The sequence below is a fragment of the Nicotiana sylvestris genome, chromosome 3, assembly GCF_000393655.2.
Source record: "Nicotiana sylvestris chromosome 3, ASM39365v2, whole genome shotgun sequence".
Taxonomy (NCBI): domain Eukaryota; kingdom Viridiplantae; phylum Streptophyta; class Magnoliopsida; order Solanales; family Solanaceae; genus Nicotiana; species Nicotiana sylvestris.
In genome coordinates, this window is record NC_091059.1 from 177371674 (window position 1) to 177385410 (window position 13737).

General features: G+C 37.6%; 1 pseudogene; it reads left to right on the top strand.

Annotated features, from left to right (window-relative positions):
• Positions 1 to 2765: 2765 nt before the first annotated feature.
• On the top strand, positions 2766 to 7261 carry LOC138888413 (uncharacterized; annotated as a pseudogene).
• The last annotated feature ends 6476 nt before the right edge of the window (positions 7262 to 13737 follow it).

Here is a 13737-nt window from a genome sequence, read left to right on the forward strand (position 1 = left end):
TTGTAGCGCTTGGGCTGTAGGAGCCCTTCCGGAGTCTGCACACCCCCAGTGAGTGCGGGTAACCAGTGTGAGATGTGATATTGCCCGAGGGGATGATACAAGTGATTGTGAGGTAGCCCGAGGGGCTGGTTCTGTTGGTATTTTGCCCAAGGGGTAGTTATGGTACTTGTTTTGCTGAGGGGCTGATTTATATTTCTATCCTTTTTCTCACTGTTTTCATCACTCGTTTGAACTACTGAAAGATGTTTTAAAAAGTTTTTACTGAACTAAGATGTTTTTACGAGTTTTACTGCTCAACTGCCTTTACTTTTATTACTTACTAAGTTGGCGTACTCACATTACTTCCTGCACCCTGTGCAAGCTAGCGAGTGCTGATTTGTCTTCCAGCAGGCTTTCGGAGTTGACTAGGTAGCTGTTTGGCGTTCGCAGCTGATAATAGGCGAAATCTAGGTGATTTAGCTATTGTTTATGCTTCTGCTTGATTATATTCCGATGTCATATTATGGTTAATTGATGGAAAAACAGGCTCTACTCAAAATATGTATACCTTGCAGGATGAGAAGCCTAAATGATGCTTTCAAGAGGATATTGGGATGATTTATGAGCAAGAACAACCCCTAGGAGTCGAGTGTGTGCAAGGACGAGACGGACAAAAATAGACAAAATCAAGCTTCAGAGGCGCGTGAACTATCGCGCGAACTACAAAGTTCGCGCAGTAGTTCGCGCGTATAAGGAACAGAGGCAGAATACTGCGCGAAGTAGTGCACGAACTTTGTAGTTCGCGCATTACCGACCCGGAGAGACTTTATTTAGGGGTAAAATTGGAATTCCTTCTTGATCCCACTCAATTTACATAAAGCAAAATATCCATTATTGGGGGGAGATCAGATTTTGAGGGGAGTAAGTGCAAAAATACTATTTATCCTTGAGAGAAAAGCCATTGAAGATCAAGCTTGGAGCTAAGAAAGAGAAGGAAAAATATCATTTTGGATCAAGAGTTTAAAGAGTTCTTTCAAACTTTCTTCTTGTTGCTTGTTAATATTATGTTTAAAACTTTTATTGTTAATTTTTGTATAATTATAAGTAGCTAAAAACTCTAATATTCTTGGGTCATGGATGTTAGATGATCTTGTTGTTTGAAGCTTAGATTGAAGATCTTGAGTCTATCGTTATGGGTTGTTTATTTGATTCTGCTTCTAATTATTTTACTAAGTAGCTAACAGTGAAATATTATTTACGAATCTTGAATTAAACTTGACAAAGGAAATTCTTGATTGCATATAGAATCAAATAGAGCAAGATCCAGATCCTGGGCATCGGGTGAAAGATTTGCAATTAAGATAGAACTATACTTAATTGCCTTGCTTGGTTGAAAAATAGAAGTTGTAAATGCATTCTTGCTAATATTAATACCATAGACATATAAGTATTAGTTTAACTTGAATAGATGCATAAGGACTCGAAAGATTCTTATGAATATTATTAACCCTATAATCAATAACCCGGATAATTCAATAAATCAATCTTAAGCTAAAATAGTAGCATGACCTCTAGCAAGTCCATGACCCCGGAATATCTTTACCCAAATTGTTATCAAAATATTGTGAATTTGGTGTAGTAATTTTGTATTGAATTATTGTTTAATTACTAAGTAAATTGTAAATTGGTTCTTTATATAGTTTGTGATAATTAAGCTTAAATTGATAACCGTTTGAATCTACATCAGTCAAGAAGTTGATCACAATTTCTCGTGGGAATGATACTCTACTTACTACTATATTACTTGTCGATCGCGTACACTTGCGTGAGTGTTTTGGTCGCAACAAGTTTTTGGCGCCGTTGCCGGGGAATTGAAATTAGCTACTTGACTGTTTTAAGATTTTATTAGCTGTTAATAAAAAAACCTAAATTTTACATCTACTTTGTTTGTGTTGCGCAAGCTCTTCTCTTGAATGCGGAGGAGTAGAAGCACAACCAACCTCTTCCCTTTTGATCCTGAAATTGAATGAACAATTCATAGAACAAGGAAGGAGTGGGAAGCTAGAAACAAAACAGAAAGAGAGTTGGACATTCAAGTTCAACTACAACCAACAGTGATGGCAGGTAATCAAGAACGTACGGTTATAGAAGCAGCAAGGCCAAACCTTGCTAATATGACTCAGGCCATTGTGAAGCCTGAAATCACCGGTCACTTTGAGCTTAAACAGTACATGGTGCAGCTGATACAGTCCACTGGGCAATATGTTGGTCTATCTCATGAAGACCCACAAAGGCACATTTAAATTTTTTTGGAAATAACGGATACTTACAATTATTTAAATGTTTCCAAGGATTATGTCAGGCTGACCTTATTTCCCTTTTCATTATTGGGGGATGCTAGAGAATGGTTGCAAAAAGAGCCAGCTAATTCAATCCACAATTGGGATGATTTAGCAAAGAAATTCCTAATCAAGTTTTTCCCCACCAAAAAGACAAAGTTTTTGCGGAGTCAGATTCTTGGGTTTCAACAACGGGATGGTGAAACTCTTCGCCAAGCTTGGGAAAGATACAACAAACTACTTCGGGATGGTCCTCATCATTGTCAAACTGATGAAGTATTGGGCTATACTTTTGTTGATGGATTAGACGAAACTTCCAAAATGAATCTTGATTCAGCTTGTGGAGGTAGTTGCATGGCAAAATCATATAGTGAAATACAACTTCTGCTGAATAACTTTACTGCTAATGATCATAATTGGCAAGGTGAAGGAGAACCAAGGAGAGCAATGAAACAAAAAGCAGGGTTACTTGAACTGGATGACATTTCCGCCATGAGAGCAAATTTAGCAAAGTTGGCAAATCAAATGACCAGAATGACAATGGGACCATCACAACCAATGCAGCAGGTTCAACAAATGTCAGTTTGTTGTGAAATATGTGGCGATAATCACACAAGTGACATGTGCCCAACGAATCCTGAATCTATTTATTATGTGGGGCAACAAAGCAGAGGGCCGATGAACCAACAGTCACAATATGGGAACACTTACAATCCAAATTGGAGGAATCATCCTAATTTCTCTTGGGGTGGAAATCAATCAAATCAGAATCAATATAGATCCCAAGGAAATTTTAATCAACCTCAAAGGCCGCCACAGCAAGCAGAAGAAAGTACAAATGATTTGTTAAAAAAATTGTTGCAAGACAATCAACAACTCAGAACAGACTTCAGAAATCTTGAAAGGCAAATGGGACAACTGGCTGCAAATCAAAATACTAGACCTGCAGGGGCTCTTCCAGGTGATACAGAAAAAAATCCTCAAGTGAGTGCAATTACACTTAGAACAGGAAAGGATTTAGAAGAAGTTCCATCAAAGAAAAAGAACAAGCAAATACCTGAAGGTGAATTAATTCCCAAAGAAGCACAAGAGGAAAAGAAAGACGATACAATTCCAGCACCTATAAATATTCCAAGACCACCACCACCATTTCCACAAAGGCTGCAGAAAAAGAATGACGATCGCATGTTCAACAAATTTCTCTCTATGTTGAGTCAGATTCAGTTGAATATTCCGTTGGTAGATGCGATTCGTGATATTCCAAAATATGCCAAATACATAAAAGACATTGTGGCTAACAAGAGGAGACTGACTGAATTTGAAACAGTTGCACTTACTGAAGAGTGCACTTCAAGGGTCCAAAATAAGCTTCCTCAAAAGCTTAAGGACCCTGGCAGCTTTACTATCCCTGTGAGAATAGGCAATGTTGATGTAGGCCACACACTTTGTGATTTGGGAGCAAGCATAAATTTGATTCCATTGTCTTTGTACAAATAATTGGGTTTGGGAGCTCCAAAACCCACCACGGTGATGTTGCAACTAGCAGACAGGTCCATAGCTTACCTGGAAGGGGTGATAGAAGATGTGCTACTGAAAATTGGAAAATTTATTTTCCCGGCTGATTTCATTATCTTGGATTTTCAGGCCGATAAAAAAGTTCCTATTATATTGGGAAGACCTCTCTTGGCTACAGGTGATGCTATAATTAAAGTAAGAGAAGGAAAAATGATCATGAGAGTTGACAACGAGGAAGCTGTTTTTAATGTATATAAAGCAATTCAACTTCCTCGGCAGTATGAAGAATTGTCTATGATATCTGTCATGGAGATTGATGAACAACTTATTACCTCAAGTGTATATTTGCAGGATTCTTTAGAAAAAGCAATTGTGTTGTTTGAAAGTTTGGAGATTAATGATGAGGTTGAGGAGATGAAACATACTTTGAATGCAACATGTGAATATATAAAAGGTTTTAATCCCTTTGAACATTTGAACAGGCGAGATGGTCCTCCTCTGAAGCCCTCAGTTGAAGAAGCTCCCAAATTGGAATTAAAGCCTTTACCTTCTCACCTTCATTATGCTTATTTGGGTAGTTCTGAAACGTTACCTGTTATTATTTCTGCTGACTTGTCTGAATTGCAGGAGGAGAAATTGTTAAGAGTACTACGTGAGCATAAAAGAGCAATTGGGTGGACAATGTCCGACATAAGAGGTATTAGTCCAGCTTTTTGCATGCATAAAATTCTCATGGAGGAAGAGCACAAGCCAAGCATAGAACAACAACGCCGCCTAAATCCGAACATGAAAGAGGTGGTAAGAAAAGAAGTGATTAAATGGCTTGATGCAGGTATTGTATTTCCAATATCTGATAGCAAATGGGTAAGTCCAGTCCAATGTGTTCCAAAGAATGGAGGAATGACCGTAGTGACAAATGAAAATAATGATTTGATTCCCATTAGAACTGTTACTGGGTGGAGGATTTGCATAGATTATAGAAAATTAAATAATACCACCCGAAAAGACCATTTTCCCCTTCCCTTTATTGACCAAATGCTTGATAAATTACCGGGCAAGAATCCTACTGTTTTTTGGATGGCTACTCGGGATATAATCAAATTGTTATAGCCCCAGAAGACCAAGAAAAGACCACATTTACATGTCCGTATGGGACATATGCATTTAAAAGAATGCCATTTGGTCTTTGCAATGCACCTGCGACTTTTCAAAGGTGTATGATGGCTATTTTCACTGATATGATTGAAAAATTTGTGGAAGTATTTATGGATGATTTTTCTGTATTTGGATGTTATTTTGATGAATGTTTAATGAATCTTGATAAGGTCCTTGCTAGGTGTGAAGAAACAAATTTGGTACTAAATTGGGAAAAATATCATTTCATAGTACGTGAAGGCATAGTCTTAGGGCATAAAGTGTCCAAGAATGGATTGCAGGTGGATAAAACAAAGGTGGAAGCAATTGAAAAAGTGCCTCCACCAACATCAGTTAGAGGCATTCGTAGTTTCTTAGGCCATGCGGGTTTTTACCGTCGTTTCATCAAGGATTTTTCAAAAATCTCATCTCCTTTGTGCAGGCTTCTTGAGAAAGATACATCTTTCAAGTTTGATGATGCTTGTCTGAAAGCATTTGATGAGCTGAAACGAAGATTAGTTACTGCACCGATTATCATTTCTCCAGATTGGAAACTTCCATTTGAATTGATGTGTGATGCAAGTGATATAGCCATTGGAGCTGTTTTGGGGCAGCGGAAAGAGAAAATATTTTGTTCCATTCACTATGCGAGTAGAACTCTTAATCCATCTCAAATGAATTACACTGTTATTGAAAAAGAGTTGCTCGCAGTAGTATGGGCATTTGATAAGTTTAGATCCTATCTAGTGGGGACAAAAGTCATAGTTTACACAGATCACTCCGCTATAAGGTATTTATTTGCAAAGAAAGATGCCAAGCCAAGGTTAATTCGATGGGTTCTTCTTTTGCATGAATTTGATTTGGAGATTCGAGATCAAAAGGGAACAGAAAATCAGGTTGCAGATCATTCATCCAGGCTGGAAAATAGAGGCCATGTCACTGAAGAAGAATCAATCAAAGAAACATTCCCTGACGAACATTTGCTAGCCATCACTTTGGATGAAACCCCGTGGTATGTTGATTATGTGAATTTCATTGCAAGTGGGGTGACTCCACCAGAATTCATAGCTGACCATAGAAGAAGGTTCTTACATGATGTGAGATTCTACATGTGGGACGAGCCTTTTCTATACAAGCAATGCGCAGATCAATTGGTAAGAAAGTGTGTCCCTGAGGAGGAGATGAATGCAATATTGCATGACTGTCATTCTTCTCTTTATGGAGGTCATCATGGTGGAGCCAGAACTGCACAAAAGGTTTTGCAATCAGGTTTTTACTGGCCAAAATTATTTAAAGATGCACATGCTTTTGTTAAAAATTGTGACAGGTGTCAAAAAACCGGAACGATCATGAAGAAGCACGAGATGCCTTTACAAAATATTTTGGCAATAGAACTCTTTGATGTCTGGGGAATAGATTTCATGGGACCATTTCCATATTCTAATGGGCACAAATATATTTTGGTTGCAGTGGATTATGTGTCTAAGTAGGTTGAGACAATTGCTCTTCCTACTAATGATGCGAAGGTAGTGGTAAGTTTTGTGAAGAAACACATTTTCACACGCTTTGGAACTCCAAGGGTGTTGATAAGTGATGGAGGAACACACTTTTGCAACAAATTGTTGAAAAATGTTCTAGCAAAATATGGTGTAAGACACAAGGTTGCTACTGCATATCACCCTCAAACAAGTGGTCAAGTTGAAGTGTCAAACAGGGAGGTAAAACAAATTTTGGAGAAAATTGTGAGCGCAAATAGGAAAGATTGGTCCGGTAAGTTAGAAGATGCATTGTGGGCTTACCGAACTGCATACAAGACTCCAATAGGTACTTCTCCATACAGGTTGGTTTATGGAAAAACATGTCATTTGCCTGTTGAGATAGAACATAAAGCTTATTGGGCAATCAAAAAGCTAAATATGAATATGGACTTAACTGGAGAAAAAAGACTGCTACAACTCAATGAACTTGATGAGTTTCGGTTTCATGCTTATGAAAATGCCAAGTTATATAAAGAAAAGACCAAGAAGTGGCACGACAAACACATCCAACATCATGAGTTTGAGCCGGGTCAAGAAGTTCTTTTGTTCAACTCAAGGCTAAAGCTTTTTCCTGGAAAGCTTAAGTCCCGTTGGGCAGGCCCTTTTGTTGTAATAAGTGTAACTCCTCATGGAACAGTTGAATTGCGAAACATTAATTCAACAGGCACGTTCTTGGTAAATGATCAATGAATTAAACACTATCGGGGTGGTGACATTCAACGTCACAAAACCTCAGTAGATTTAACTGATGTATAATGCAATATGACGCCGTGCCGCGACGTAAAACAAGGCGCTGGTTGGGAGGCAACCCAACAATTGTGGTATTTGTGAATATATAATTTTTTATGTACTAATAAATGCAGGTGAACAAGGGCAGAATCTAAAAAAAAATAAAAAAATAAAAAAACTTAAAATAAAAAATAATAAAATAAAACTTTCTTCGCGAACTATCGCGCGAACTATATAGTTTACGCGAAAGTTCGCGCAACTTTCTACCAGGTGAAACTGAAACACGCAAACTATCGCGCGAACTATATAGTTCGCGCACCATTCTGCCTGAGGTCACTAAACGCGCGAAGTATCGCGCGAACTATATAGTTCGCGCGCCTGGTCGAGCCTATCAGCCTGGAACTTTTCAGGCGTTTTATTTCTTTTTTTGTCTTTGTTTTACTTTTTGTTTCTTTTATTTTAGTAGATAAATAGTTAATACCCCTTCCCCTTTCATTAAACCAAACCCAATACCCCCAATACACAATCATCTCTTCCAAACCAACAAAAACCCCTAACCTTCATAACTTCAAGCACTCATCTCATATCTTAAAATACTTAGGGTTTCTTCCCTAAAATCATTAGCAGCTTCACCCCACCTCACGAATTCTAACAAGGTATGAACCCTAGTTTTAGTTTTCTTTAGTTTTATGTTTTTCTCTTGCTATTTTCAGATTTTAAGTTTCTTGTTGAATTTTAAGCCATTAATATAGTTGTATCTTGTTATTTGGGTTTCAAACTTGGTAAAATATATTGTGGGGTGAGTTTGTTGTAAGTGTGGGGTGCGTAGTACTTGAATTGGGTTATGAATGAACTTTTGTGGGAAGCCATTGTTGCAAGACCATTAAAAAAAAGCTGTGAGAGCCTACTGCCCACAAGGTGTTTGTGGAAAAGCCTCACTGAGCATGATTATGTAGTTATGACTAATTTTGCGTGTGAAGTCTGAGTAACCGCAGCAAGTCATAATAGTTTTGTTGGGCTGAGTTAATATGTCCACGTTTTGCAGGTATTATGGCACCAACGAAAAAGCGCCAAGCCACGGGTCCATCATCAAGCCGCCAAAGGGCAACTTCAGCACGATCTTATGATAGCACCAAATTTGTCTCCCTTGAGGCTCATAACCGTTTTATAGCAAAGACGGCTAAGAAGGTAATTGCGGAAAGGGGCATCAACATCAACAATGTCAAGGAACGATGCCCCCACATGTTCAATGAATTGATGGAGCGGGGGTTGCAAGCTTTCATTGACGAACCATGGGAGGCTAATGAAATGGTGGTACGAGAATTCTATGCCAATCTACCCGAGCATGTCCACCAGGTGGTCACAGTGCGCCAGAAGGAGGTAGATGCCTCCATTGAGGCGATACGCGTAGCTTATCAACTGCCCGACCCTCTGCCTGAGAACTCGGACTTTTATGAATATGGGCGCCATCCAACCGATGCCAAGTGGGAGCGCTTCTTTGATAAAATTTGTGAACTAGGGAAAACGGTAGAATGGCTAGAGTCTGGAAAGAATTTCCATTCAACCGTCTTAACTCAAGAGGCGAGTGCTGGTTGTACGTGATCAACAGTCGTCTTATCCCCTCCACAAATACTACAGAGGTGAATGGACCTCGGGCTGCGTTGATTTGGTGTTTCATCAAGGGCCTTCCCTTAGACATGGATAAAGTGATCCATGACGAGATGTTCATCAGATGCCCCCAACGCCAGTATGGTTTCTTTTTCCCTTCTTTGGTGCCTAGGCTTTGCAGGAATGTGCAGGTGCCTGAAAACATTCGCGTAGACGGGCTGGTAAGAAAAAGCCACAAGATCCGACCTGGCTCGAACACCATGGAGGCAGCCCCAGTAGCAGAAATAGGTAGAGAGAATGAAAGTGGTTCGGACGCTTCATAGGAGGAAGATCATATGGATGTGGAGGGAGAAGCACTGGCTCAAGTACCTAGAAGATCAGGTGCAGCACTATCACGCGCAGCATCCTTTTCAAGAAGTGCCAGAGTATCCCGGTCCACCACATTGGAACAATTGGTGGCTGATATACGCACTTCCATGCATGATTTGAACACTCGTGTGGACGCAATAGCTGACCGACAAGTCAAGTCGGAAAAGAAGTTCATGGGTTGGCTGCGAGCTTTGGGGCGTGCGTGCAACGTGAATCCCGAAACCGTGTCCGATCAAGAGTGACTCCTCGGGGAAGTATCTCTGCTTCATCTCTTGTTTATAATGAAAGACATGGGGACATGTCTCGCTTTAAGTGTGGGGTGGAGGATGATAGTAATTATTATGGATTTTTAGGTTGTTTCAATTGTTTTGGATTGTTGGAATGTTTTGGTGGTGTGGTACAATATATAATGTTTTGGGATTGCGTGATTATTTCACTTTTATTTTTAAATGTTTTGGTGATTTAGTATTGTTGGAGTAATTGTTGTCTGTTATTAATTTTTTTTAAGTAGTTATATTGGCGCGGCCCGATGACGGATTCTTTTAGATAGGAGTTCTTGAGGGACTGAGCTTATTGAAAACAACAAAAAGATTTTTGTTTTTTTATTTTTTTTATTTTTTATTTTTTAGGTAGTATAACAAATCCCCCTTGGTTTTTCTTTAAGACACAGTTCTTTTCCAAAGGGTTTATTTTGAACCGGACATATGTAGTTTTTCAGTGAGCATATGTAGTTTTTTATATTTTTGAGGGGAGTTTTTAGTTCCAAGGATGAATTTTTTTTATGTGTATATTAAATAAAGGGATGCAAGCTATAGAAGAGAACCCATAACGTTGACACACCTGAACACAATATACCCTAGAGTGTAACGCTTAGTCTTAATTGTTGAATCTTACTGAAAGTGCCTTAATTTGTATGTTTGTACTGAATTGAATGCTCGTAATGGAGTGTCTTGATGAGCTGATCTGGAATGAGTCATATGCCATGTGTGGTGAGTATTTGTGTAGTCCATGTATTGTACTTGTGTTTAGAACTTGCCCGGTATGTGAGTTGAAGCGAAATTTGAGGTGATACTCGGTTTGAAAAATGATGTTAGGCTTTCTTTGACCTTTTTGAGCTTAATTGCTTATTAAAAATAAAAGTTGTCCCTAGTTAACCCTTTTGAGCCTTCAAACTTTTTGTTTGGCACCCGCATTACAAACCTATACCCTTTTTGTTCTTAATTGACATTGTTTTGATCCTTTTACCTCTTAAAGCACTTTAATTATGAGAAGAGCGCTAAAAGAAGTAAGAAGGAAATAAGTGTGGGGTGGCTTTTGAGCGGAACCAATAAAAGGATGAAAGGTGCACTTATGTTGTAAACGAATACACCACTAGCAGAAATTGAGTGACAAGAAAAAAATATCAAGCTTGAAAAAAAAGAGATGATTACATTGTGTCATGCTCTAGCTAGTGAGAACTAATTAATAAAGTGCTTAAAGAAAAAAGGGTGTATATGTGGGATGACATTGTGTATAAATGAGAACTAGGTTGAAGAATTTATGCTGAAAATTGCTTGTGTGATGTGTTAAAGTGATTAGGGGTTGAGTCACTATTCCTAAATACATCATACTCGTCCCTTAGCCCACATTACAACCATGAAAAAGTCCTAATTGATTTTGGACCGAGCTAGCCTACATTAGTAGAGATTTACATTAAGGGCAAGCTTATGGTACCAATTGCATGCATGTGACCTCTTTTGAGAGATTGAGTGATTTCCTTGATATATGTGGGCATATGAATTGAATGTGATGGATTAAACTCAGTTTTTGTTGATATAATTGTGAGGGCATATGATTCGTGACGGAAAAGCAAGTCTTGACTTCTATATAGAGTACTTTGAGGAAGTGTGAATATTGCATGGCACTTGAGAGTCGACTTTGAGGCTAGGATTGTCCACTGCTAAGCGTAATACATGTACATTGTTCTAGGTATATGGCGTTAAGGGAAAGGGTTGAGTAAAGAATTCTCTAGTTGATTGCTCGAGGACTAGCAATGAATTAAGTGTGGGGTATTGATAATAGGCGAAATCTAGGTGATTTAGCTATTGTTTATGCTTCTGCTTGATTATATTCCGATGTCATAGTATGGTTAATTGATGGAAAAACAGGCTCTACTCAAAATATGTATACCTCGCAGGATGAGAAGCCTAAATGATGCTTTCAAGAGGATATTGGGATGATTTATGAGCAAGAACAACCCCTAGGAGTCGAGTGTGCGCAAGGACGAGACGGACAAAAATAGACAAAATCAAGCTTCAGGGGCACACGAACTATCGCACAAACTACAAAGTTAGCGCAGTAGTTCGCGCGTATAAGGAACAGAGGCAGAATACTGCGCGAACTAGTGCGCGAACTTTGTAGATCGCGCGATAGTTCGCGCACTACCGTCCCGGAGAGACTTTATTTAGGGGTAAAATTGGAATTCCTTCTTGATCCCACTCAATTTACATAAAGTAAAATATCCATTATTGGGGGGAGATCAGATTTTGAGGGGAGTAAGTGCAAAAATACTATTCATCCTTGAGAGAAAAGTCATTGAAGATCAAGCTTGGAGCTAAGAAAGAGAAGGAAAAATATCATTTTGGATTAAGAGTTTAAAGAGTTCTTTCAAACTTTCTTCTTGTTGCTTGTTAATATTATGTTTAAAACTTTTATTGTTGCTTTTTGTATAATTATGAGTAGCTAAAAACTCTAATATTCTTGGGTCATGGATGTTAGATGATCTTGTTGTTTGAAGCTTAGATTGAAGATCTTGAATGTATCGTTATGGGTTGTTTATTTGATTCTGCTTCTAATTATTTTACTGAGTAGCTAACAGTGAAATATTATTTACGAATCTTGAATTAAACTTGACAAAGGAAATTCTTGATTGCATATAGAATCAAATAGAGCAAGATCCGGATCCTGGGCATCGGGTGAAATATTCGCAATTAAGATAGAACTATACTTAATTGCCTTGCTTGGTTGAAAAATAGGAGTTGTAAATGCATTCTTGCTAATATTAATACCATAGACATATAGGTATTAGTTTAACTTGAATAGATGCATAAGGACTCGAAAGATTCTTATGAATATTATTAACCCTATAATCAATAACCCGGATAATTCAATAAATCAATCTTAAGCTAAAATAGTAGCATGACCTCTAGCAAGTCCATGACCCTGGAATATCTTTACCCAAATTGTTATCAAAATATTGTGAATTTGGTGTAGTAATTTTGTATTGAATTATTGTTTAATTATTAAGTAAATTGTAAATTGGTTCTTTATATAGTTTGTGATAATTAAGCTTAAATTGATAATCGTTTGAATCTACATCAGTCAAGAAGTTGATCACAATTCCTCGTGGGAACGATACTCTACTTACTACTATATTACTTGTCGATCGCGTACACTTGCGTGAGTGTTTTGGTCGCAACAGCAACCCAGTGCTTCTCCTGCCTATCTTTATTTCGCCTTGTATTAGCTTTGTTTCAGACTATGTTGTCAAAAAAATTGTTTCAGTGTCACCCCATAAAGGTGGTGACAATTTTTCCCTCAGGAGCATCCTGCACAAACCCAAGTTGTCAAGTAGATTGGCGAAATGTGCCATAGAATTAAGCGAATGATGGGTATAATTTATTCATATATTTTATATGTTAAATATTAAAGATTTTAAATAAAACATGAATAAATATATCATATTGTCCCATATTTTCTAACATACCTCGCAGGAGAAAGAGCATATGAAAATTGAAGAAAAGAAGCAAAAAAGGTGGGAATTGAGTAGTCAACTGGGAATGAAGAAGCAAATGGACTAAAGCACCATAGTTGCAACGATAACAATTGAGAATCATGAAGGAAATCACATAGTTACAACTAGAGAACTATAGTTGAAACTATAACCTTTCTCTGCAAAAGGAAGAAATTGATAAGGCCATAGTTAAAACTACAATTTCCATAGTTGCAACTATTTGGTCTCTCTTTTCTTTAGTATTTTCTACTAGTTGTCTTTCTTTTAGAAGAATAATATTTCTTCATAAGTTCTTTATTCCTAAATTAGCTTTTTTCTTACTTCATAATGGAGTAATCTTTTTTTGTTGGGATAGGTCATGAAGCTTGATATAAATATATTATAATACTGCCTTATTTTTAATACATTCTTGGTTTGGAACTTTCTATTTATATTTTATATTGTGCTATAATAATAGTTTTTAACTAATCATTATTATCACTTCTATGTATTTTATCTTTAAGTTACTCTTATATTAATTTTGTAATTCTCATGGAGCAAAATTAATATATAGTAACTATTGAATAAAATAGTGAAGTGAGAGTAATTATTAGTAAGCCATTATTAAAAGTCTGTAATCTTGCTTACCTCAATTTTAATTCTCACGGAGGAATTGTAGTCGCAGGAGTATTGATTTAGTAAAAATATTCTCACGAAGTTTTTACTATCTTTAGTACAATTCAGGCCAGAAGATATTTCGATTTAACTGTCACCA